Below are 6,000 nucleotides of genomic sequence, written 5' to 3'. Positions count from 1 at the left end.
TTAAAATACTGGAATGTTTAGCAAGTGTTTAAGCCACCTACATATTCACAACAAGTGTGTTCAGAGGAAGTGAATAGGGGACGTGTGGGTGGAAAAGGAGAGAAGCAAGGAGTATCACTACAAACACTGAAGCCCTACCTCTCTCAATCATCCATGGGAACATAGTACTCTTGAATAACCATGCCTCTAGAGGTGTGCTCTTCTATTCAAGGTCATCCTGTCTAATTGGATGATCTCTGATAAGAAAAAAAATGGTGGAGAAAAAAGAACAAAGATAAGCTCATGATGAAAGGCCTACAAAGATATCCACATAACTGTTTTGCCATGCTTCCCCCCTGTCCAGGAGCCGGTAGAAAATTGTGTTGGCATAAATCACTTTGCTCCCATTGCATGTCCTTAATGTGCATCCAGAATGGGGCTCTGCTTCTGCCTCTACAACCCTACTGTGCAACACAATAAGGGCAGTGATTGGTGATTTCCTTGGCTGGAATTCCAGTCCAAAATCACCAACTATATGAAAAGCAACCACTGATTGCCATGTAGAATGCCTGTTGGTTCATGCTTGTATGCTCCAAGCAGTCTGCCCAATCCGGTTTTTCCCCCTTAATCCTTCAATTAGGAAAAGGATTATCAATACCAATCTACCAATCACTAAATGGGAGCAAAGAGTGAATGCTTTCTGTCTCTTTTGGCTACCATGAAGTGGTCATCTGGATTTGTATATCCAAATGCAACTGCTAGATAAGTTATTGAAGAGCCAGAGTTAAGTTGCAAGGTGTTTTTAGATATTCTTGTTCCAACTCTGTAGACTGATCAGTCACTATTTCCTTTAAAATACAGCAAATAAAGTGGCTCTGGAAGCCAGGGTTCTGCTCTGCCTTGCATCCAAAATAACATAATAGGTACAAAGCCCAACAGCTTGAAAGGAAAGGACAGTTCCACAGCAGACCTGCCAGCCAGTTAGAGCCAAGCAGATGGCTGGCTTAGTCCACTGTGTCCTCTGTGCACCAAAATTATCCTCCTGGGAAGTCTTGCATCAGGTTAAGAGGAAAGACACCATTTGTACACTGCAACAACTAAGCTAACTTGGGGTTGCCTTAGCAGGGAGCTGGCAATGAGATGGAGGCAACCTTAGGAAGACACGTCCTATACAAGAGGTCAGTGGGGCATCTTCATGGAATGGCATTTAGGTGGATATTTTGAGAGATACCAGTCTTGTGTCAGATACATCTTTAATATATTTGGGAGGCATCACTTGAGTTTAGGAATGCAGAAAGCCTAAACAGTATCTCTCCACCTGGTGCAATGTTCCTTTTACAGGATTACTGAAAATTATGTTAGCTTGGAAATAGCAATAAGTGGCTTTATAGTGCAATTATATTTCTTCAGTTATTTCTCTAGACATATCAAATGACTCAACGGGTCCACTGCTGAAATACGACAGCAATTATACCATTTAATTTTAGACTGTTTCACTGGCTACAAAATAAAGTTGTGGAACTGTGTGAGTCTTCTGTCTAAGGAATTTGCCACTCAGGTACAAACTGGATGGTACTCAACTGTACTATTTCTAGATCATTGATCTAGAATGATCAGCAACAACTCAGCAATAGATCTATATTACGTTTAGAATAATGTGCTTGGGAAGCCATATCCAGTCTTATACTGTTTTCTTCTTTAGCCTATTGTCTATTATTTATTATTATTATTATTACTATTATTATTACTATTTCTAATAGGAAGGTTCATGACTTTTCTGCAATAACCCCATCCTCAAAAAGGTACATCATGTTGATTCTCTATTGCTGAGGTTAAACAAGTGTAATAAGACCCACAGTTGACCTGTTGCTTGTTTTTGCTATTTTTAATGTTTTTATTTTATGCCTATTGAAAAATGAATTTAAAATCTGAAAAATGAATTTAATTTTTTTCAAAAATTATACATATAAAAGAAACTTTTTGTTTTATGCCTATGAACAATATCCATAGGGCTACCCTATAATTATTGCCTCAGCATCTAAGAAAGTAATTTCATTCAATCACTTTTTGAGCTATATAATAATGGCAACCTCCGACTTCTTGAGTAGCCACCACAAACAAGAAAGAGATATCAGCCTGCTTGGGGAGATCCCATGAAGTGCAAAACTGCAAAAGGAGGAGGAGGAGGAGTCCTCACCCAAGATAATTATTCTTTGCATGACAGTGTAATACAAGGATTAGTTTCTGCTATACTGCTGCAGATACTGTAACTCCCTTTTGAGCATTCAGATGAGTTATCTGTATAGCTCGTAGCACTCTTTCTCAGACAGAACCATTCTCATTTTATGTGTTTTGTATCCAAGTCTGTGGTTCATTCTGAGCAATTTCTCAATCTGTCTCCCCATGGGATAGCTATAAACACAGCAGTAAGATTTCTGTTTTGTTTTTACCCAAAGTGATTTCCTCACCAAGAATCTAAGTGACTGTGTTACACTAGGGATGGAGAGGGATTGCTGCTAAAATTAACTATTTTAATTATGAAACCATGTGAAATTATGGGGTTACACATCTCAGGCTTAATTAGTAAAGAGGGAGGTCCCCTCAGTATTAGCTTTGGAGTCTGTGAGTATCAAAGGGCATTGAAGCAGATGAACTATTTGCATTTTACCATGGAGTAACTATCCAATCCATGTAGCTCCTATGATTGGAGAGGATCCTGTGGTTCTCTTTGTCAACCATGCTGAGTATCCACATTATTGCATCTACAAGGATAACCTCCAGAATGACGCATCCATTCAGCAGCACCACTCAAATGGCTCCATTCACATTAAATTATAGTCACATACTGGCACCACTGGTTAACTGGAATGCAGATTCAGAGGCAAAGACTGAACATACATAGTAACAGCAGATCTTCCAATTGGTTAGACCAAAGAACAGACCTAATCCGAAAGGATAAGCAGTACCTTTGGCTGTTGGTGCCAAATAGCTGTCTAGTTATAATTTCCACCTTAGGTAAATGATGGCTCATAGTCTGAATTTCTACCTAACATCTTTCAGGTCACTGGTTCAACACTTGGAATGAGTTGAAGCCTAATAGGGAATTTTTATCTTGTTAGATCTATCACGTTCATACAAAACAAAAACCAGTGATAGTTCCTGTGTGAAATGCAACCTAAGGAAATATTTTTCAGCACTTTCTGCGCAGCAGTAGAAGAGCTGAATCAATCCTTTAGTGATATATGGATCTCTTGTATACACTTTCTCACCTTCCCATCAGACCAGAAATTCTGGCTGATGGTTGGAGTTTGAAAAGCTTCTGAGTTTAGACTTTCAAAATATGTTCTAATGAACATCAGCGTGGGCCAGAAGACAAACCGGGAACAGGCACACCCACTTGGCATGGATTACTTTTCTCCATTAGTCCCCCTCTGGTGTTACACCCTTGAGAGCAATGAAATTATATCCTGGGCAGGTCCCAGTGAACATACCTGGAAGGCAAGCTACCTGAACTAACTAGAATGACAGCTGATGGAGTGAATCAAAATACTCTTTCAAAGCAGGACTAATGAATGCAGATAATTCAACTGGCTGACTTAGCAGAGGAAGAATGTCCTTCCTTTAGTGCCTGGATGCTGAAGGGTGTGCACTGAATTCTTAAAAGCTTATTCTAGATTATTACATTATGTTTATTTATAATAAACAGATCTATCTCAGCTTGACAGAATAGTGACATAGGGTTTTCTGTAAGGTGATTTAATCTTTTTATTCAGCAGCTATATTGAATCATCCAGATTTGGTCTACAAAAAATAATAATGCAGTTGATAGGATTTATACTTGGCTGTTAATGTTTGCTCTCCATCTAAAATTTTGCTACTTTTGGCTTTGGGACATGTGTTCCGTTGAAGCTGTGGGAATTGACGTTTAATACATCTGATGGACAAGAATTGTGCCACTGTTCTTTTGCAATATTTATTACTTGTTTCTACTAAACACAATTTCCACATCAATACATTCATTACATGTATAAATAATTGTAAACATTTTCCTCAGGAATAGAATTTTTCTGTAATGGGTCTTGCTTTGCTAGACCTTCAGCTTAACTCTTCCTTGCCTCAGGCTCTCTAATCTTTCTTTGACCTCTCTTTCTTTTAGATGATGTCATTTGGGCAGAGCCTAGAGACTGACCACATTTAAGCTAGATCAACAAGCCTTCAAGATTTTTCCCCTTTTTAGCTTTCCAAATACTCCTAGATAAAGCCATTACCTCTGCTTCAGTAGGGATCTTATCTGAACCTACACATGCATTTACACTTTTAACAAAACCACTTCTCTGGATATCCTTTCAATGGGAATAAAGATGGATGGCAAGAAGAAGGGCAGTTTTTATTGCTCACGTTGCCTTAACTTTTTCCTCCTCTAGGTTTTTCTCCTGCATTGAAGATGGTAATTTCTCCACTAGTAACTGACTAGCATCACCCAGCCATCACTGAAGTGAGAGAAAGCCAGTCCTGATTATTATTATTTTGACACAACAATGGTTGGATGATTTTCAAAGACACTATAAGTTGCTAGGGGGAAATGACCCAGATGTTAAGTTTGTCTAAGTTTTTAAATACAATCTTTTTGCTTTCTCTATGTTGGTTGTTGTTTGGTTTGGGTTTTGTTATTATGGTGATTGTGGTTGTAATAGTATGTGTGTACTACTGGGGGGCAGAGGGTGCCATAAAAGTTTTGCTTTTCTTCTGTCCAGTTTCTTCTCTTACTTCTGGACCCCACAGCCCTGAAATAAGATCCATTACATCAACATCTCAGGTATTTCCCCAACTCCACATTATTAGTTGCTGATGGGAAATTGAGTGGATGAAGAGACAGGTAATAAAATATATGCAGTGATATTAAGTTATAAGTTTCAGAAATGAATTCTGACCTTAATTTTGGTTTTGCCTTGAAAGGAAAATGTTATGTACTCCATTAAAACGATTCTATCCTCCCAGGAATTCCACACAAGGACTCTGAACCAGTTTATAAGCAGTTCCAGGAATCTGTGGTCCCACAGTTTATTTCCACCTCAGCTAAGGTGTAATCTAAGTCCTCCATCAGAGGTTGTGGGCCATCCATTTCCCCATTAGAAGGAGCTTCTGTCTCAATCTTTTTCTGGCTCCTGAGTTCCAGCAGATGAAGCAGACCCTTTAAGTAGAATGCTGGCTTCACTTCTGATTGATTGATTACATGTCATCAAGTTGGTGTTGACTCATAGCAACCACATAGATCGTTTTTCTCCATCTGACCCTAACCTGGTCCTTCATGTCTTCCAATGGTGCACTCATTGCCACTGTAACTGAGTCCATCCACTTTGCTGCTAGTCATCTTCTTCTTCTCTTTCCTTCCACCTTTCCCAGCATTAGAGCCTTCTCCAGAGAGCTAGGTCTTTGCCTAATGTGTCCAAAGTAGGATAATTTGAGCCTGACCATTTGTGCCTTGATGAGAACTCTGGGTTGATTTGTCTGATGATCCATTTGTTTGTTTTCTTGGCTGTCCATGGTATTTTCAGGAGTCTTCTCCAACACCAGAGTTCAAAAGCATCAATAACTCTTTCTATCTGGCGTTTTCAAAGTCCAACTTTCTCTTTCACAGAATGTCACAGAGAATACCATTGCTTGCACTATTTGACCTTTGTAGGTCATAACAGTATCTGAATATCTTCTCTGAGGCCCTCCTGGCTATTCTACCAAGTTGCTAGTCTGCACCATGTTCCTTGAGTATTTGTTCCTTTACCGTTGATGGTTGACTCTAAAGGGCAGAAGCTATCTACCAGTTCAATATCTTCATTATCAGTTCTAAAGCTGGTTGTTGTACCTGTTGTCATTATCTTGGTTTTCTTTATATTTAATTTTAGTCCAGCTCTTTCACTGTGCTCCTTGACTGTTATTACTAGAGCTTGCAGATTTTCAGCTCTCAGAGCAGTGCTGTCAGCATAGCACAGGTTATTGATATTTCTTTCTCCAGTTTTAAAACCA

Source organism: Python bivittatus, unplaced genomic scaffold (assembly GCF_059951505.1).
Source record: "Python bivittatus isolate LINGU-HERP-01145 unplaced genomic scaffold, Pbiv_v1 ctg000840_np1212, whole genome shotgun sequence".
Lineage (NCBI taxonomy): Eukaryota > Metazoa > Chordata > Lepidosauria > Squamata > Pythonidae > Python > Python bivittatus.
The sequence above is the reverse complement of the archived record's forward strand: the minus strand, read 5'-3'. Positions refer to the sequence as shown.